Source organism: Vanellus vanellus, assembly GCF_965231255.1.
Source record: "Vanellus vanellus genome assembly, chromosome: 1".
Classification (NCBI taxonomy): domain Eukaryota; kingdom Metazoa; phylum Chordata; class Aves; order Charadriiformes; family Charadriidae; genus Vanellus; species Vanellus vanellus.
Genome location: NC_138905.1, coordinates 64,530,778 through 64,552,047, shown reverse-complemented (window position 1 = coordinate 64,552,047; position 21,270 = coordinate 64,530,778). Strand labels below are relative to the sequence as shown.

General features: G+C 46.4%; 1 protein-coding gene across 1 annotated transcript in view; it reads left to right on the top strand.

Moving 5' to 3' along the window:
• Positions 1-1,767: 1,767 nt before the first annotated feature.
• The window catches only part of DENND2A (DENN domain containing 2A), a 62,651-nt gene continuing 43,148 nt past the window's right edge, over positions 1,768-21,270 (top strand). The window contains exon 1 of the mRNA XM_082488490.1: positions 1,768-1,798. The gene's annotated coding sequence lies outside the window, so the exon portion shown is untranslated. The remainder of the gene's footprint in view (positions 1,799-21,270) is intronic.

The following is a 21,270-nucleotide window of genomic DNA, read 5'->3' as shown; positions in this document are numbered from 1 at the left end:
CTTCCCTCTTGTCACCGGGCACCCGCAGGGATGTACGTGTTCCCTGTGTGTGCCCGGTGACAAGAGGGAAGGGGCCCGCACTTGGGCTGGTGGCCTTCACGTCTCCATCCATTTTGACAGATGAGGTGGCTTCTTGCTGTCTTGTTTTTGAGCCTGTCTTGGTTTGGACTGGTGCAGTGAATCGAATTACAGGTGAAACCTGAGGGATTGACGCAAGCGGGGGGTTACTTCAGCTATTGCAAGATGGAAGCTGCCTCTTCCTTTTTTCCATGATGAGAGAAGCTGGTGAAGCCATTTTTATTTTTAAGCAAAAGCCGAGGCTTTCTAGCAGTAGCCTGACTGTGGCAGTTGAAGTGTTGCAATTATTAGTTATTTTTTTAGTGGGGTATTAATGCAACAGTCAGGGCTTTGAGTAATAGAAGTATCTGAAGGCACACGATGGCTGGTAAAAGAAATTAAAAGGAAAAGCCTGCTGATAGTATTTCAGTAGAGCTACCGAGTTGTTTCACCTTCCAGGCTTGCTCTGAACCTTGGGCTTTCTGCTCTGGTGGAAGTGCTGCATCTCCTGCTTATTCAACTAGCAAGGTATTAACCTCATTTGTAATTACATGGCTATGGAGGACTGCTTGTTTCCTTTGCAAAGGACATGTGCCTCTTATAAATTGAAACTAATGAACCTGCTGCTGAAGATGCAGCCGACAATGACATCATCCACCTCTCCCTTTTGGGAGCTTTTATGTATGTGACCACAACCTGTGACAGAATGTGGTTTAGGGGACACCTACCTCAAAAGTGACACTGCAAGTTGCGTTGCCATCATGGCTGTTCAGCAAAGCCACTGTCTTGTGCAGGGAGGCTTTGGGCTGACAGCCGTGGCCTCTCGCTCTGGGCGTTCAGCTGGCTCCCAGCTCTGGGTGTACATTACTAATTGCATATTTCTATTCAGAGGAGAAAAACCATTTCCAACAATTTTAATGTACGGTGGGCACCGAACGCCTGTAGGAAGAATTAATGCCCTTTCCAATCCAGATCCCTCCCTCGCTGTAATGGGTGGCTCAGGTCTGACCAAGCAAAATCTCTGTGCCAACAACAGGATTATGGCCCCGCACAGGTGAATAGATCAGCTGATGGAAATCGTTCCACAGGCTGGAGGCTTTCCTTGGCCAGCTGCTTTCCCGTGAAGCATGTCCGTGAGCTGACCAGATGTCGTGACAGGTTCTTCCAGCGACAGGAAGCTGTTGCAGTAACCGGTGCTGGTTTGGTCGCAAGTCAGGACTTTCTAACTTTCCCTCGGATGTTTCTGCTTGCAACCAGAAAGGTAACTTGGTGCACCTCATCTCCTTTTTTAATTTCTGCCCTTGCCACTGGCAGGCGCACCCTCACGCCCCGTGTGCTCCGTCTCCCCCGTGTATCCCCCCCACCGCCGTACACCCCCTTCACCTCTGTCCCCGTCCGTCCGTCCCTCCCCACGCCGGGCACCCCAGCCTTGCCGAGCGCCTTGCCGCCCGAGCGGGCTGCCGGCTGGCAGCGGTACACGACGCGGTATTCCCCCAGGCGGAGGGGCGGGCGGAGTTGCCATGGCGGCGGGGCGGGGCGGGGCGGTGCTCCCGCCGGAGGGCGGCCGGGGCCGGGGCTGGGGCTGGTGCCGGCGGGGGGCGGCGGCAGCGGCGGCGCGGCGCTGCATGGCGCGGCGGGCGGGGAGCCCCCAGCCGCGCGTCCGCACGCCGCCAGCCCGGCGCCGGGGACTGCCGCCGCTATGCCGGGGCACGGGCCCCCACCCCCGCCGCCGCCGAGGAAGGTAGGGGGTTGCGAAGGGGCCCGTGGCGGGGCCGGAGCAGTGGTGGGGGTTACCGGGGAAGACCGGGCAGAGGGGCCGGGAGGCAGCCCCCGCCGCCTGCGGACCGCTCGTCTACCGTGGCGGCGGTCGGGGCGTGGGGGATCGGCGTCGCTCCAAAAAAATCGCACATTTTTTTTTTGCCTTTAGCCCCTAAATTGGCTTTTCTTCCCCCAGTAATGCGTTTGGCTGCAGAGACTGAAACCGGGGGGTGTGAGCCAACCCCCCCCGCCCGCCTGCCGCTGAGGGCACCGCCGCTCGCCCCCGCCGCTTTCCCGCCCGGACGGGGAGCGCTGCTGCTCCCCCTTCCCGTCCCCGCCGGGTGCGGGTGAGCCGGGTCGGCTGCCGGAGCGGCTCTCGGCCGGGTGGGAGAAGAGCGGAGGGGACGCGGGGAGGGCGGCGGCCCCCCTGCTGAACAGCCGGCCGGAGTGGTTCGGGAGCGATGGGGCGGAGGAGCGGAGGGAGCCTAGCCGCCCAGCGTGAGGCCCCTGGGCGGACTCAGCCCTGCCTCGGACTCCCGCAACAAAAAAAGATGAGGAAACGCTGAGCAAATTCTTTGAGGAAAGCCCGGGCCCTATCAGAACAAACAGCGGAGTCCTCCTCAATTTCAGTAAAACTCTGATTCCTTATGTGATTGTAGCTCTGCATTTCTCTCTTCCTGCTCTGGATAGCCTGTTTTTCTCTTGCTTTTCCTTCGGCAGGAAGAAACATCTGCACTTGGGTGCAGCTCATAGCTAATGGAGTGGCATTTCTGACTCCCACTTGGGGTCCATGAGAGTATTCACCTGTCCAGGGGAAATGCCAGTTTGCCTTCCTGCTGTGGTACCCCGGGATGATGAGTGCTAATGTGTTAGGCGTGGAATTGGTGGAGAGGACTGGGGGTTGGGAAGGGAACAGGGAAGAATTTACAGCTGTTTGCTGCCGTGGTCCCAGGGTGTCAAATGCAAACTGGAGGGTAAACTGCAAGGTGTATTTGGGATATTTTCAGAGGTTTTGGTTTTATGAGTCTGCAAAGACTAGCTGTTGATAGTCAGTGCTGGAAAAGGGATGGTCTAGGGGGGATTGAGGCTTTCTAACTGCTTGAGGCTGCACTGGAGCCTTGCTGGAGCAGGTAGTAAGTGTGAAGCATGGGACGGTTAATCCTGCTCTTTACAAGAGCAGTTTGTTTCCTGGACAGGTCAGCAAGTTGTATGGGAGCTGTTCCTGACCCTGAGGCGTTTCCGGCCTCCTTTGCTCTTGCCATTTAAGCAAGAGGTGTTGCTTTTGGAGAGGAGTGTCTCTGGCCTGCAACTCAGCTGGGAGGATAAAGAGGGGCAGAGGGATTTCCACGCAGCTTTCATTTGCTACTGGGAGGGAAGCTGCTGGTGCATTAAAAAGCCGTTTTCTGTGTTTGTTGCCACCTTACTGACCACTCATTCTTGGTGTGTGGTAGCGAAGTCCATTAAAGTGTACTGGCTCTGTTTCTGAACCACCAGAAAGGGAGTCATTACTGCATCCTGCCAGAGGAAAGAAATGCATTTCTTTGACCCTTGTGTTGTATTCTGAATTGTTGTCATTGCGGTAGTGTTTGTGGGGTTTGGTGGTTGTTGTTTTTAGGTTGTTTTTTTTTTTTGTTTGTTTAGTTGAGTTTTTTAAAATAATCCAAACAGTGTTTCGATGTGTGAGAATGGATACGTACCACGTTGGGACAGACTTGGAAAGAACTGAAAACTCTTTTAAGTATGGAAATGAGAGGAAAGCCATAGGATTTCTCAGGGTAATACAGCGTCTCTTTGAGAAACAGAAGAGAAAGCACTGAAAACAAAGGGCACTGGAGTGACCTGGGATGTAAAAGGCAGGCTAAAGATTTATGGCTCAGCTGGGACCTCTCTTTGCCTCTGGGTGAGAAGGTTGTGTGCTGAGGCCTGGCTTGTTCTTTGGCACATTCCGTGTCCTGACAAGCAGCACAGAAGTGCTCCCTGTTCATCAGCTCAGATCCCCAAGCACGATCCTCTTTGTAGACCACAAGTGCATGCAGAGTGTCCCAAAGTGCTGCTTTTGGTACTGTCCCCAGCTCACTGCCTTGGGAAATCTGTTAGGACATTTTGTCTGCAGAGGCAACCACATGATGCTTTCTGTTCTTCAAAAACAAGAAGGGCATTTATATCCTTTGTCAAGTGCTTACAATATGCTTGTCTTTCTCCCATGCCTGGTGTGTTTACGTGTAAGAAATGTTCATTTTGACAATGAGATGATAAATAAAGACCATGTAAGCTGCAAGGCTGTGGTTTTCAGGGGTGATCTTAACTCAGTAGGAGCTCTTCCACTGAGTTATTCCGAATATCAGCCATAACATCTAATTCATATGGACAGGAATTAAAACCTCTATTGTACTGAGTGCTCTAGGGACACTGAGATGAAGGCAATCCTTGTGCCAGGTTTAAGAAATGCTCCAATCAGATCTTCACGCAACAGAGCCAGGCTGTTAAACATGGGGAGATGCTGGGCATTCCAGAAGTGCCCACTAAGTGTTCTTTTGGATCCCCCTGAATGCATCACCCAAGGCCGTGGGTTCTCTCTTCCTTTTAGGGCACCTGACATTTATTTCCTGATTGGAACTCTGCTGAAGCTGCTCCTCCTTCCTAAATGGAGGCCAAACCAAGGGGAAAAAAGGCTCTGTAGTGCACCATTAAGCCCATGAGAGTGGAGAAAAACCTCTCTTAAGCTCTTGTTGAGGATGGTTAATTTTGATGATCAGCTCTCTTAGGCATCCAGAACTGGGGTATAAGCTCTTTAGGGAAGCATTTTTTAGCGGAAGGATTTAAGTACTAGTGGCTGATATGTCTTTTGGCAGGATCCCAAGAACTGGCTGGAAGAGGCCTCTACTACGAAGGAAATGCTGAATAGGACTTTTAATGAACTTTCATAGCAGTTCCTTAAGGACTGAGAAGACTCTCCACAGGGAAGAAGGGAGTAGGATGTAGCTAGAAAGAAATTCCTTTTTGTATTTGAGCTCTGACAATAAATGAGTGAGTCCAGATTTGCCCAGATACAGCTCAAATAACATTGCATCTGAGGGGTATTGATCTGTAAGCACTGTTTTACCCAGACAAGGCTAGAGAAGAGACAATGTTTTCTTGATTGTAGCTCTGAAGTGCAATGAAAAAGACAATAGAATGCTTACCTTGCTTATGGGATTTTTTCCTGTGGCTTTCACCTCAGCAGCCTTACCAGCTCTTAGAAATGAAAGCACGGGCTGAAATGTGTGAATATGCATGCCCTTTCGTGGTGATTTCAGCCCAGGTTTTAGTGAAGAGCAAATGAGACCTGTTTCATTCTTGGTGTCCGTGGTCAGCCTTGTGTACACCATATGATTGAACTCCAGGCTCCTGGCTTCATGAAGGCTGACCTTTTGAAATGTAGACTTCTGCAGGGGCCTTGAGTGATCTCGAAATTGGATGCCTAAGAGAAAGAACTGAGAGTCCCTGGAGCTCCTGACCCTCTACAACTTGGGTTTTCAACTGAGGGCTGTGTCTTTGAGTGGAATCCTGGCACAGAACAGGCTGAGGATCAGTTCAAGGTTTCTGTTGTTGGTATGACACTAGAAGGCATCGTCACTATATTACATAGGTAAATACTTATGGCCCTATAGGCCAGTCTTATTCAAGATCTGTCCTAGCCTTTATGTGGTTTACCACCTAATTGGGTCAAGGTACTCTGTCTGTAGACATAGGACTGATGAGGTGAATAAGTCCCCAGACTGGTTCCTGATGAGAGCAGTGGATGCTGGCCTGCTGCTCACATGAGTCTTCACCTGTTCATGTCTTTTCGTGAGCCAGGAGCTCAGTGGGAACTCATGGCATAGAGCTTGCAGTGAAACACCTTTGGGGCTCTGCCATTATGATGGTGCCGTCCATCCTGTGTCGAGGCTGCTCTGAGGAGCTTTGAACTGTATCATATGGTTCCAGCCCATCACCGTTGCAGTTGCTAACAGAGTTTGGGCTCTTGGGATAATCCTAGTGTGATGGCCAGGGTAATCCTATGCTGAAACCCCCTGGGTTTGTACTGCTCTGAGGTAAATACATTGCCTAAAGATTTGCTGGTCAAATGCGGGGTGCCACATATGTGCAACAAAGACCCCAAAAGGGGGCTTATGAGAAATGTTCCTTGCAAGAAATTTGAAACACTAAGACTCCTTTCTTTAATGCAGGTAATGTATCAAAAGCTTATTTCTGTCTTTTCTGCAAATAGTACTGTCCCATGGTAAAGCTGAGGGAAAGTCAAGTGTATTTGGAAAGATAGAAGCTCGAAAGAGTAATATCCTGCTGGAACGAACTCTGTGCATGCTGATATAATCTTCATCCCTTGTTTCAGTGCTTCTTCCCCATCCCAGGTTAGGGTAACCAGCTCCAGCTGGCATACTGTTAGTTCCAGGGATTTTGCAGGGCAGATTCAATAGTTACAGCAGTGATTAAAGGTCTGATTTTACTAATTAAGCCTGTTAGGAGTTAGTACATCTCTGAGGCCTTCTTGTACATTTCGGGTGAGGTCATCACCCTGGCACAAGGACACTGCCAGCCAGATTTGCTTGGGGTCTTTTGGTTTTCTTTTTTTAATTGCCCATACGAAGGAGAATTTGGCTTGAATGTTACTTGTTATCTTTATGTGCTGTTACATGTGGTCCTTTGATGAACGTGAAATACGTCTCTGTCAGCCATCTGACAAGCAACTCATGGGCAGTTGGGGTAAAGCCTCGCGTTAGTCACTGGCAGCAGGGTGGCCAGGACAGGAGGTGGTTGCCCTGTGTCCAGGCTGCAATATTCAGCCTGGGCAGGAGTCTCTGGTCCTCAGTCCCCCTGCACTGAAGCCAAAACTCTTGCTCAGCCGTGTACTGGGAACTGCAGTGTTTATGTGATGAAAGGGAGAAGAAGATGGCTTTTCCTGAGCACTGCCTTTGCCCATACATGTGCTGGCCCAGAGCCAGGATGGAAACTCTCTCCTCATGAGCAGAGAGAGGGAGATGGGCGGGGCGAGAGAGGGAGAGGGGCCCAGAAGCAGAGGGAGTTAAAATAAAAACACCAACCCATGCAGAGAAAAGCCTCTAACAGATGGGCCTGGCTATCCCTCGGGTTCTTCATGCAGTTGGCTTCACATGCAGTGCTGACAAGGTCTCATATCTAGGAGTGTGGGTATGGGACTTGTATGATTTTGAGATGTGTGATGGAAGATCAGAGTACAAGGCAAAAGGCAGGAAGATAGATGGGTAAGTTAGCTGTTGTTTGTCTCTATCTGTGGTGCCTGAAGTGGGGTTTGTAAGTTACTACCAGTGCTGTCCCACTAATAAGGCAGATGCTGCTGCGTGAGCTGTTGGAGGAGCATTACTTTGTTTTCAGTTGTGGCATCCTTTAACTGCAGTAAGTCTTATCTCCTCTGTGAAATAGTATCGCTAATGCTGATGGAGGCTTATTTCACTGGTCTTGTTCCTTCTAGCACACATACAGCAGGGAGCTATCAATCTGGATTGAGACTATTGTAAAGACAGGTTCCGCAAATAAATGCTGGCAGCTGTATGCTCAGCTCCTCATTAGGCATCACGGTAAGTAATCAGATTTGCTGAACAGCTCAGCATAAGGGGTGCCGACCTTGCTTGGAAGGGTCTTGTCTTGGTTAGATATCTGTGCAGGAGACTGTGCCTGGCAGAAAATCTGGTCTCAGAGAAGCAGTCAGAAAAGCTTGGCTCTGGGCTCATTTGAAAATCTGGCCCAGACACTTAAAATGTTGAGAGCTGATGATGGTTCGGGGCAGCTCAAGTAGGGAAAGGTACTACCTCACTTGGAGGTGGACAAAAACGTTCTGTGTGAGACCCTGCCAGGCACTGAGACTCCTGATCCTGCAGATCCCTGAGAGCAGATGGCTCCTTACTAAGTTCAGGTACTTAAGTTGTGTTTCCAGAAACTTACGGGGGACTCTGGCAATCCACCAGAGAGACTGTTTCAGGGGGCAAGGACTTACTGCTCTTTGTAACCAGAATAACTTTAAATGGCTAGATCCTCTGTGTTTTAATTAAATTTCCCTTTGGGAATCAAAGTGGTGAAGTGTTTCTGTGATCCTGCTACGCTTAAATATTCTGTACAGTGCCCCCAGTTTGGCAAATCGTTTAAGCAGACATGTAGGTCTAAGCGCATGCTTAAATCCACCCAGCAGAGCACTTTGGCTCCCAGTGCAGTACATCATTCCCGCTCAGGAAAGTCTGGACTGGACTTCATGCAATGCAAGCTTAAATCTAATTGAAGATAGTGGGCTTTGAGCATAGGCTTAAAATTAAACACCTGCTTAGTTGTTTTCCTCATCACAAGTGGTCTCTCACACACCCAATTGTATTCGGTAGAATCATTTTATATTAGTGATGTCCTTGAACATTGCTTTTCTCTTCATATCCTGTGAGACTTCTTGCCAAGCACGTGCTGACAAGCCATGTTACTGTGAGCAGTTCAGGTGAGATGCTGTCACAGCCCTGCTATTTTGCTAGCATTGTGAATAGGCATGCATATGTGAATGATTAAATCAACCCATCAGGGTGTCATCTGGAGAGAAACAAATGCTGAGCTTGCTTTGCAGGCCGGGGAGGGGGGGAGGATGAGATCCCCCTCTATTTTTTTGCTGAAAGCTTTTCCCCTCTGCAGATGTGCAGCTGCTGAAGTTCTTTGCCAAAAGCTGGCCGTGACTTACAGAGCTGGGGAACATGCACACATCTGTTTGCAGAAGAGAGCAGTGAAGGGGCTTGGGTCTTCTGTCTCAGGGGATTATGTTCGCATGATAGATAGTGCTGACTGTCATGGAGGGATATGGCAAATTTCACAGGGCACTGTGAGGGCACTTCATAAATCGGAGTTTGCTTGCCAGTGTCAGCCAAACACCACCTTGCTGAATTGAAAAGGAAAGAGCTTCCAGAGACTTTTCAGACTATTGGAGCTTTTTCTTTAAAAACATTAAGGCCCCCAAAGATGGATATGTTTTCCACATACAAAAATACACCATGTTTCAGCTGCAAAGCATGCTGTGAATATAGGCTTCACATTTTCTTTTAGGTAAGAGATGAGTCTTGCATTATCCAGAGCTCAGAGTGGCATAGTAGCAAAAGGAAACAAATACCTTTACTAAAGTTGAGAAGGGTGTCTTCTCCAGCACATGTAGCACTTCAGAAATCAACATCTGGCCAAAACCAGACCCTGAAGCATCCTCCACAGTCTACTGAAGTCCATGGGAGCTTTTCCATGAATTCAGGGAGCTTGAGATCAGGCTGTAATTGAGAACCTGTTTTTCCCAGCCTTGACGTATTAGGCTGTATGTGCAGCTATCTGTACTCAAATTCTGCAAGAGAATTTCTGAAAAGAGATGTGTAAGGTATTGAGCTCTTTCCAAATGGTGTAAGAAGCCCTGATCTAGTTGGCTGCCATTTTTCAGCTTTGTCAAACTCGGAGAGAGGACCAAGAGGTTTCCTACTGGGAAACCAACACATGGTAACTGTTTTTTGCATCAGATTTCTTTCTTTGTCCCCTGAGATTATGATGAGTGACTCCAAGTTGAAGTTTTGCCCTGAAGTTTTGCTCACATAAAACAGCCCTTTATTTGTGTTGGTGAAGAATACTTACGGCTATTGCTGCATAGTCTGTGCTAAAGCTTGCCCCATCGGTATCCTCTTGTTTGCACAGTAGGAAACTTTCTTTGTAGGATGATTTAGTGTACACAAATTCAGTAGGAAACCAAGGTTTCCCCTGTTAAAATCCTAAATTCCTCCACTGGTCAGAGAAAGACGCTTTTGGGTGTGTTTCAAGGAAAAATATGATTGCCTCTAGAAGGCACAAATTTCATAAAACGTCAGAATTTGATGAGGTTGGTTTTTTTAAGCTAACTTATTCTGACATGTAATATATTCCTTCGTGTACCACTTGCCTAATGTTTGTTTTCATGGGGTAAAATTATTTGACTTGCCCTGTCAGAGCAATGAAGGACTTCAACTCTGACCAGCAATCACTGCAGGAATAAAAATTCTACCTTTTCTGTTTTTCAAACCAAACTATTCACATACGCTGATCCCAGTCCCTTTGCTCATTCATGCTCAAGGCAGCCTTCCATTAGATTTTTATTATTATTTTTGTTAGTAGGAAAAACTAGACTATTTCAGTTGGAAATCATCTAGTCCAACTGCCTGACCAATTCAGGGCTGACCAAAAGTTAAAGCATGTTGTTAATGGCGATGTCCAAATGCCTCTTAAACACTGACAGGCTTGGGGCATTGACCACTTCTCTAGGAAGCCTGTTCCAGTGTTTGACCACCCTCTGGGTAAAGAAATGCTTCCTAATATCCAGTCTGAACCTCCCCCAGCACAGTTTTGAACCATTCCCACACATCCTTTCACTGGGTACCAGGAAGAAGAGATCAGCGCCTTCCTCCCCATTTCCCCCCTCTCAGGAAGCTGTAGAGAGCAATGCAGTCACCCCTCAGCCTCCTTTTCTCCAAACCAGACAAGCCCTAAGTCCTTATAGGACATGCCTTCCAGCCCTTTCGCCAGCTTTGTTGCCCTCCTCTGGACACATTCAGTAGTAGTATTTTATGGCTTCACCAAGGGCAAGTCATGCCTGACAAATTTGGTGGCCTTCTACGAAGGGGTTACAGCAGCAGTGTACAAGGGAAGACCAACTGATGTCATCTACTTGGATTTGTGCAAAGCATTTGACACTGTCCCACACGATATCCTGGTCTCTAAATTGAAGAGACATGAATTTGACAAATGGACCGCTCGGTTGATAAAGAACTGGCTGGACAGTCGCACTCAAAGAGTTGTGGTCAACGGATCGATGTCCAAGTGGAGAGCAGTGACAAGTGGCGTTCCTCAGGGGTCGGTACTGGGCCTGTACTGTTCAACATCTTTGTCGGTGACATGGACAGTGGGGTCGAGTGCACCTTCAGCAAGTTTGCTGATGATACCAAGCTGTTTGGCGAGGTAGACACGCTGGAGGGGAGTGATGCCATCCAGAGGGACCTGGACAGGCTGGAGAGGTGGGCCCAAGCCAACCTCATGCAGTTCAACAAGGCCAAGTGCAAGGTCTTACATCTGGGTCGGGGCAATCCCAAGCACAAATACAGGCTCGGCGGGGAATGGCTGGAGAGCAGCCCTGAAGAGAAGGGCCTGAGGGTGCTGATTGATGAGAAGCTCAACATGAGTCAGCAGTGTACGATCGCAACCCAGAAGGCCAACCATATCCTGGGCTGCATCAGAAGTGTGGCCAGCAGGTTGAGGGAGGTGATTCTGCCCCTCTACTCCACTCTCATGAGACCCCACCTGGAGTACTGCATCCAGCTCTGGAGTCCCCAACATAAGAAGGACACGGGCCTGCTGGAGTGCGTCCAGAGGAGAGCCACGAGGATGATCCGAGGGCTAGAGCACCTCTCCTATGAGGAGAGGCTGAAAGAGTTGGGGCTGGAGAAGAGAAGGCTCCGGGGAGATCTTCTTGCAGCCTTCCAGTACCTAAAGGGGGCCTACAGGAGAGCTGGGGAAGGACTTTTTACTAGGGCATGTAGTGATAGGACGAGGGGGAATGGCTTTAAACTAGAAGAGGGCAGGTTTAGATTGAACATTAGGAAGAAGTTTTTCACTTTGAGGGTGGTAAGGCACTGGAACAGGTTGCCCAGAGAGGTTGTTGAGGCCCGGTCCCTGGAGGTGTTCAAGGCCAGGCTGGGAGTGGCCTTGGGCAGCCTGGTCTAGTGGGAGTTGTCCCTGCAGGGGGGTTGGAACTCGATGATCTTCAAGGTCCTTTCCAACCTAAACTATTCTATGATTCTATGATTTTTACTTCAGGCTCCTGGTAAAGGTCTGCTTTTTGAAAAATAAAGCCCAACCTTGGATTACATTGATTTTTCTTTCTTTCAATTTTTAAGTAAAAAGAAATTTTCAAAAAAGCCTGGAAACAGTAATAACCAACCCACTCTTTTTTCCTGAAGGACTTAAGAAGTTCAGCCGTCTCGTTGTCTCTTTTCTTTTTTCTTTTTCTTTTTTTTTTTTTTTTTAACTTGTGAACAATGTTTTGAAATAGAGGAGATTTTTGGTATGACTTGCCATTAAATCCTTGAATGCAGAATTAAGTAGAAGTTTGTATAATGCAGCTTTTATTAAGCAGTTGCTTCACAGAGTCAGCATAACTTGGTGATACATCTCACTGTGCTTCATCAGTGTATGTGCATGAGATCACCAGAAAAACAAGGTGATGTCAACTGTCATTGCTCCATTAACTTTAGCTGAGCAATGACCTGGAAGAGAAGTTCGGGGCTTTTTGGTGCTTTGGAGGAAATTTTGTGGTATTTCTTTTTCAGTTTTGTGGTTGAATAAAAAAATATATAAATAATTATTTGGAGAAAGATGGCAGAGTAGCCCCATCTCTTCCTTTCCCTCCCCTCCTTTTTTCCTTCCAAACAAAAATATGGTGGGAAGGAGAAGAAGCCTAAACAAAGTGTTTCCGCTCCTTTTGAAGGGAAGGTTTAACACACACACACACACACACACCCCCACACACTCTCTCTCTAGGAAAATTTTGATACGTAATGTCTTTTTGCAGTAAAGAACCTGACTCTTGTAAGCTTCCTTCAGATTACATCAAACATTTTCTTGAAAGTTTCTCTCTGTGTTGTTGGTTTGGGGTTTTCTTTGGCACACTGAATTTAGATCAAACTTGGCAAAAATTATTTCAGTTGATCAGAAACCATAAGTGATTTACTCATCCAGCAACACTTAAACCTGTTTGTGGTTTTATAGACTGAATTGCTGAGACCATGCAGCTATATTTCAGGTATGTGAGTGCATCTTGCCCAGATAAGTAAGTTAGTTTCTGGACCCTTTCTGGTCAGGTAAGGTAACAGGCGCTTTTACAGTACAGTTCAGAGTTTGTGAGATGCCTACCTCAGGAAGGGAGAGTACCTCTAGAGTACAAATTACCTCTTGTGAGTATTAAAGAGGCTAAAAGAGTAGCTTACAGGTGATCATCAAAAGTTAGCTGAGATGGATCGGCCTGTTGTTCCAGTTTAGTTCCTCCATAGAAAATTATGTTAACCTGAGGTATCTGGGAGCATATTTACCATATAAACTGCTTACTCTTATCTCAGCGTACAATATTTTGAAAAGTCAGTCTTGCCAAACATATGACCCGAGATAGGACTGATTTCTTATTCATCATCATTTTTACCTGTCATCAAAAGTCAGATTTGTGTGAAGAAAGTCTAAAGAAAAGTGATCTTAGTTTTATATGATAACTGTATTTACAAACACTATGCATCTCTAATATGCATTTTGCTTGGGAAGGCATATAAGCAAAGATAACTACTTGCTAACCTATTTCTACTGCTGAAATTTCTCTTCTGTCTTATTTTTCTTTTTGATATGAGTGCAGTGAACCCACTTGAAGAAGTGGATGACAGATTTTTATTAAGTAAATGCTATCCAATCTGAATGTTTGAGTTATTGCATGTGGAAAAGATGGGAAAAAAAAATGCCTACTTCAATGCCAAACATTTTTCTTACCAGCCAAGAAGTAAATCAAGTATAGCATTACATAAGCTTTTCTTGCGCCTCTTCTAATTGAAGAAAATGTTTGGGGAATTTCCCCTAAAAGATCAAGTTTAGGTTTAGTTTGCCAGTAATGTCTGTAGATATTCTCTTTTCAGTAAAGAAAACCTGGTTGTTATCAAAAGATCCACTGTGTTCAGCCATGGATAATTGAAGCAACATAGTGCAACTTCTACCTTTGCATAAAGAAGGTGGTTCTGGTGAGGAATATCTAACTGGCCTCTTCATAGGGTATCTAATCTAGAGAACATGTGTATTTGTTAACATCACCATCCTCTGCAAGGAGAAAAACATTTATGGAGAGCTTCTTTCCTGAGCCAGACCTTTAGAGCTGAGTGTGTAATGCTGATATTTTTCGGGCAGGGGGGATGGGAACTTCACAGAGGAACCTGCATATTGTCAGGGTGTTGTATTGGGTAGGTCACCTGCCTCCCAGTGCTGGTCATCTACTGCGGGGGAAACCTTTGTATTCTTTTAACATCACATGAGAACCTGTTAGACTTGTCACCTCCAGGGAGGTTTTATGGACTTGAGCTGAGGGGGCTCTGCTTGGGTTTCTACCTACAGGTAGACTTGTGTTAGTGAGGAGCAGAAAGGACGTGAACGTGGAGGGTTTGGTGGGTGAAATGCAAGCCGCACTGTAATCACTGGAGTCAAATCAATACGTTCAGTAGAGCTAGGATTTTGCCTTGCATTGGGCTGGAAATAAGAAGTTTATAAGCTTAAGATGAAAGGGGATGATGTTTATTGAATAATTCAGGGAACAGGGGCTTCTGCTAAGGGTTTGAGTCCAGAAGACTCCTACTTTGATATTTTGTTGTAGGTCCTGTAAAACGCGCCCTTGTGAAATGCATTCAGTGCTGGCTGCTTTATAGTAATGAGTTTTTCCTGTGCACAATAAACAGTATTGGGGCCCAGTCCAGGATAACATTCAAACATCTTGGGTGGAGTATGCCCTTGTGGTTACTCTGGAATACAAAACTTGGATGCACGTTCTCGGGGTTGGAAGCTTCTGTAAGAATAGCTCTGCTTCGGTCATGAGATAAGGGCTCGATGGAGGAAATTGTACATGGATGCTCTGCTTCTGCTCTGTTATCAAACGGTTTGATGTATATGAAAGAAAGTAAACAATGGAAATTGAAGTCCTCTAGAGTATTTATTGCCTTTAGCACATCCCTTGGAAGAGAGTAATGAACAATGTGTACCTGTTTAATAACTTCAGTTTCTAGGTTTTCTGCCATGAGAAACCCAAAGAAATGCTTCAGCAAAGAAAAAACCCAAATGTCCCAAATAAATGCTTTCAGTATTTCTCAGGTTTGTTTTTTTTTTTTTTTTTCTGTATTAGTTATGAAATAACTTTAAGCTTTTCAAAAAATTATACTGATCTCTCTGAAAGTGGAATGAATGTGGGAAGAAGATACGTTCTTTTTCTAATAGTGAGAATTTACAGCGCTCATCTGTATTGGCCAAGGCAGACTTACTGGTGGATTCATGGCCTCCCTAATAGCTTCCACTGAACTGTTGAAGTTTGTTAGACACTACTGAATTACTAGGGACAAAAGACTGTGGAAGAGTTTTAGGGGTCATGTAATTGTATATCTTGTTTTAGCAGCCATTTTTTTACTGCTTGCTTGCTGATCAGTTGGAGAAAGGCAAGGTGTTTTGAAAGGGATTTTTTTTTTCCAGGTTTGGGGGGGTTTGTTTGTTTGTTTTGTTTTCCACAGAGAAAATTAGGGTCAATTCTCTCTTTTAGAGTAATTAATGACAGGTTGTCATATAATCCAGGTTGGAAAGGACTGTGGGAGGTCTGTAGTTCAGTCTGCTGCTTAAAGAGATTCAGGTCTGAGCTCAGACCAGGTTGCAGACCAGGTTGCAGACCAGGTTGCTCAGGGCTTTGTCTGGTTGGGTCTTGAAAATGTTTCAAGAAAATGTTTCAAGCAGTGATGTTTCAGGGCTGTTCCAGAGCTGTATTATCCTCATGGTAAAAAAAAAATAATTTCCTTATATCAAGTCTTTACATTGTTTACACTTGTTCCTGTTGTCTCATCCATCCCAAAGAGGAGCATTCAAGCTAGCGGCTTCAGGTCACACACTGTGTTTTTTTTTTTACAAGAAGTAAAATGTTCAGAAAATCATGTAAAAGTGAGGAACCCTCAGTCTTGTTTCTGAAAGGAACTGGGATGTGTGAGTGGCAGTCCAGATCTCACTTGGACACACTTAGGTGTAGAGTGTCACTGGGTCAGTATGTCCGTCTTCTGAGCTGCCAGGACATGAGGAAGCTCTTTAGACCATGTCTGGATTAATCAGTTCTTCTGGAAGTATCCTTTTCAGGACTGTGACGTGTTATCTCGGACATCTCCCACATTAGCAAGTTCTGCTGGCTCTGTGTAGCTGGATCTGGCACCTGGTAAGTGCCAGAGTTTGCAAGGTTTGTGGGCTCATGAAGATGCAGATAGGTGTTTTCGCAATTTTCCCAGCAATGCCTAGACAATGTCTCCTGTTGCAACCAGTGAAAAAAGAATGAGTGCTTACAGTTCTTTGAAAATGTTAGCTGCTTTTACAATGTTTGTTTTAAAAAAATATCTGATCCTCAGTTGGTTTTGAAAATGGGTCTTAAACTTCAAAGCTGTGTAGTCACTTCTAAAAATTTTACCTTTCTTAACTTTGGGGGTCTTTTCTGCCACCAAAGTGACAGAAGAATGTGCTACCAAGCCATCATGGTATTGTGCCAGCATTTTTGCCTGATGGTACCAGATGATCAGATCTTTTTTCCATCCTGTTCCAGTTTTCTTTTATAGTTGGAAGTGGCACCAAAGCCCCTGGAGGAGAATGTATGGATGGTTATAAGCAGTAGACTTGCTCCTTACACTCCACCCTTGTCTGGTGGGTCAGGGAGCCAAAGAGCAAAAGCTCCTTCCCCAAGCTGTTTTGTGCTTGGGTTGCTAAATGCCTGGTTACTGCGAGGCATGTGGGCAGCTGAGCAACATGGCAATGTGAAGTGGTTTTCTGTTTGTGTTGCTTTCTTGTCCGAGGGTGCCAGTGTCAGCGCAGGGGGAAACCCTTGTGTTTCCCCAGGCCATTGCCCTCCTGACACCCTCCTCTGCTGAGCCCCTTCAGCAGTTCCTGCACTTAAGATCATCCTGGCAGGGAGAGAGTATTGAACCACACATGAGAGTGAAAGGGCGGAGGAGGAAGAGCGATTTTCCCCAGGATTTGGGGGTTTTGGTTAGGGTTTTTTTTCCCACTTCTATTGGCCGTGAGTGTAATGACCGCTTAACCACATGGACCAGGCGCACTCCCTCCCCCATGCTTCCTCTCCCTGGCGTAGCACAGGCTCTCAGATTTCCTCCCAGCGCGGGCGGATGGCGGCTCTCAGATGCATTCCTCTTGGTACAAAAGAAAAGGAAAAACTGCTCTCCACGCGGGCAGATGGCCGACTGTTTCCTGGCAGCTCTGCTCCAGTGTCCTTTTTCCTATTGTCCTGACAAACACACACACGCACGCACCCACCCACAGAAGAGCAGCTTTCCTCCTGGAAAAATAAATAAATGCAAGCCCTCTTTGCAGAGGTTTTTGTCTTTGGAGCTGTGCAGGCTTCCTCCTCGTGTTGGGTAAATCTTTGGCGGCTCACGTGCTGCCTGGCCCTGCTTTCTGCTGAGGGAGGTTGAATGAGGGGGTGGTGTGCTGCACTGTGGTTGAAAGATTTCAATAAGAAATAAGATCTGCACTAAGCAGATTCTGCATTTGTGATGGCCAAGTTATGTGGGAGAGTGAAGGTGGGAGGAAAGAGGAGGTTGAGCAAGGCAGGGGGAAGTGGGGTCTCCGGAACCAAAAAGCAATCTACAACTGACTCTTTGCTTGAACTTAGATGATGATGCTTAATAGAGACAGACTGTAGGGGCAGGTCATGGACTCAGAACTACTACAGGAAGATCTCTTGGAGCATGCAGCGACCAGGGCTCTGCAGACGGTGCCCCCAAGTTGTGGTGATGGACACTTCAGGAAACTGCATGCTAAATACTCATCAGGAGGGGCAAGAGTCAGCATCCTGCAGGGTGAAGGCCACCAAAGGAGAGATTTGCTGAGGCTCTGTTTGCCTTCCCTGATGATAAGCTATTTTGGAAGAAGTTGAGGTTCTTCGTTTTAATGTTCTCATTTCCTTTCTGAATGTGAGACAATTTGTCTTCCTGCCAGGAAACTCTTTGCAGAGTTGCTCCTTGAAGGGACCTCTTTGGGCCCTGTTTATGCTAGAATAGCAGAGGTTATCTCACCACATGAAAATTAATTCCAGTATGGTTTATAGACTATATTTTAGTGGCAGGTTGTTTCCTATGCTGTCAAATATGTGGGTTTCTTATAAGCAGAATAATAACCCTGAATTCTTTCCAATTCTTTTTACACTGGAAGTGATTTACTGTTGTAGTAGGACTGGTTATATGTGTAACAGCATTCCCGTCAAAGGAGGGAAAGTATCTACACCAATTGGCTACACTGGTAGAAATGCATATTTGCCAACGTAGCTTGAACTTTGTTGGGGACTGAAGCCAGTTCCACTGCATCTGCTAGGAATTCTGCCTCTTCATGTGGCTGGTAGACGGTTCTGCAGGCAATTGTCTGCTCATGTAAATCTGGTCCATACTTCTTTTGTTTTATTCCATATTGACTACAGTTGTCTTGTATGTGGGTAATTTCAAAGCCAAAGAAAACAGGTATGAAACGCCGGCTCCACTGATGTCATCAGCAAGCTCATGTTCACTTCAGTAACACAAGATTCACCACTAATGTCTTCTTCAGCCTTGACATAAAGTAACTGAATTTTCATTTGTTAGGCTGCAAAGCATAAGTAAATATTATCCCACTTTGAAAGGGGCTGAGCAACCCCACTGTGTGTACACATGGGCTAATGCAAGATCTAAAACACAAGGAGATGATCTAGTATTGCCAAGAACCGTCACAGAAGAGCTGTCCTGTACTTCTACCTTCACTTCCCAGGGTCTTGGTTTCTACATCTGGAATTGTATTTTTTTTTAACCTTTTGTTCATGACTTACTTATAGAAAGCTTAGGCTGAAACATGCCATTCCACTAAACATTGTGATTAGACTTCATTTTAGCAGCCAGATTGGGAAATACTGAATCTTTCTCTTCCTTCCCATGTGAATTTTTTCTTAATATTTGTTAACCTACCTGCAGGAGTTGAAGACTCATCATGTCTCTAAGCAATAATACAAACCATACCTGCAGCCAGAAAGAATAACAATATTTACCTTCTGTACATGCAAGACTTAATCTGTGCATGTGAGCAGTGAATTAGAAAAAGAGCGTTGCTGTTTTGTTTGACATGGTCATGTACCATCCCACCACTAACCCTGAAAATGCGGAATTTTTCAGCTGAGGGTGTGGTTGCCTAAAGGAAACTGGAGGGATGAATACCCTTTAGTTGTTGAGCTTTTCTTCTGTTTGTTATGTGTTTAGAGGGAGGAACAAAGGAAAAATAAGACAATGAGAAATATGGGGCAAGCTTAATAATAGTGGGTGCAGCAAGCCCCACCTTTAACAGAAGACAATTCACATTGTGAGACTCTGTTTTCGATTTCTGCCTTCAGGTCAAATTTTTTTGTTTCAGTCTGCAGTTTTCCATGCTGAGCATTTGCCTCTGGCTGAATTACTTTTGAAAGCCTTCAGCCAAAATGTTTCAGCTGTTTCAAAGAGTAAAGCTAGGGGAGAAAAATATCCTGTTTCCACTGTGTTAGAAAGTGCACCAGGCTTTTCTTTTTTGCTGAGACTAATCTTATGCTTTAAAACAGAAGTGATGCTGTTTGGATAGGGAATTTGTCCTTTGCCGCTCCTGTGTCATCCCTAACTCTTCCAAGGGTCTGTGGGAAGAAAATTTCAGCTGGCATGTGGTCAGCAGACGTTTTTATTTTTAATAGCTAAAATCTTCAGTAGTTACCTTGTTACCAAATGTGTGGTCCTTCCAGCTCCCTGTGCCAGGTAGGTGACCCTGGTGCTATCTCTGTGGAGCTTCACCTACAACCTTCAGCAAATGGGTGGTGGAGGGAAGTAATGGACAGGAGGTGAGGGTAGTTTCTCAAGGGTGCAGCTGCTTTACTACAGAACATGGACGGCTGAAGGATGCAATTGAGATCCAAGGTGACCCACAGATATTGCCCGCAGGAGGTCCTGCTGGCTCCCCTCTTCTCATTGCTGAGGGTTAGCTTCGTTCCAAGCAGAGCCTTGTTGCCAACCCAGTCCTAACAGTGGTCCTATAATAAATCCTCAACCTGGAAGTCGCATGTGAATGGATACGTGCCATCTGCAGCTCAGAGCCAAAGGCTGGCCTCCTAACCAGAGGTACAGAATACGTTTCTGGGGGTTAGTAGGACATCCCTGTGAATCTCTGCCCAGGAACAGTGGACTAGACTACCAGGAGTTTTTCTCTCCTGGGCCATCGATTATCCTGCTGGCACGATAGCAGAAAAGAGGTGGAAACAGCTTAATATACTAGTATCCAGAAGACGCAAAGCCTGGACTAGGAAGGAGTGAAAAAATCCTTGGTCCTAGTCAAGGTCAATGATTTGGATATAAAGATGCAGTCATTCTGCTTCTAAAGAAATAATTGCTACACTGTGTATGCATGGGTATGCAGTGGGGCAGAGGTGTGGGATGCACCAGGATATTGACAGTGGAAATGCATGTATTGAGTCCAATGTCTTCAATGTGTAGGTGCAGACTGTCCATGTAGGGCAAGTATTGTGTCAGATAAGCACTGTGGACATCTAGGAGTTTGGGATGTTTGGTAGCCAGGAGAGAGCTGTAGGAGATCTAAAACCTGGCGAAAAGTGCAAGCTTCTCAAGTTCTGCCCTGTATGGGCAGGCAAGAAAGGGGGTGCTCAAGCCAATCTGGTGTCAGGTGGCTTTGTTTTGGTGAGACAAGGCAGGTAAAAAAAACACCAAAAACTGGAACTTGCAGGGAAGCGGCTTTTAAGGTAGTAGATTGAGTGGTGGAGTCTTCCAGAAGCTGGAAGTGTGGAGGGGAGGCTGTTTCTGCTGGAGCAGGGAGGTAGGACAGGGGTGGGTGAGAAAAACTGATGCAAGGCTGAGGGGCAGGTAGATCTGGGAGAGCCTTTAGTTTGGGCAGGGAGGGGGAAGGAAGGGGAAGAAGAGTCTGCAGGTAGGAGCTGTTGTAGAATGTCCTTAGGATGGAAGGAACATATTTGGATGAGCTACGGGTAGAGAAGGACTGGCTAAGCGATGATTTGAGGGGACAAGTCTGGAAAGAGAGGGATACAGTGAAGTGGTGATGGGGAGGGGCAGAGAGGGCATGGCTGGGCCAGCTGATAGTGAGTGGGAAAAAGAGGAGATCAGCAGTGGGTGAGGAAACCGGGACTCGAATAGTGACCTCAGAGTTAAACCTGGGCAAGGGGACCCCTGGGAAGCAGGGGCTGCTACTGAGTAGGTGAGGGAGACTATGTAACACTGTTCTAGTGTGAGGATGTGAGAGGACAGAGAACAAACTTAAAAATAATGGCATGCTCCCCCATAACCTGCTTATTTCTAAAGCCTGGAATGGAGCCTGTGAGGTCCCTGTGCCCTGCCAATTGTGTGCAGAACCCCTGGCAGAGCATCTGTCCCATCCTCTTCCAGAAGCTGCTGCTGTTACCAGCTGTGCCACTAGCTGAGGTGTCAGAGGTTGCTGTGGTGGAGCCAAAATATTCAGCCGTACTGGTAACTCCATACCATCCCACACCATGGGACTCCTCTGGGTATTTTTTCCAGTTTGCCTTTAAACCAAACCAACCAACCCAAAGCTGAAACTTCATTTGTGCTCTTTGAATGG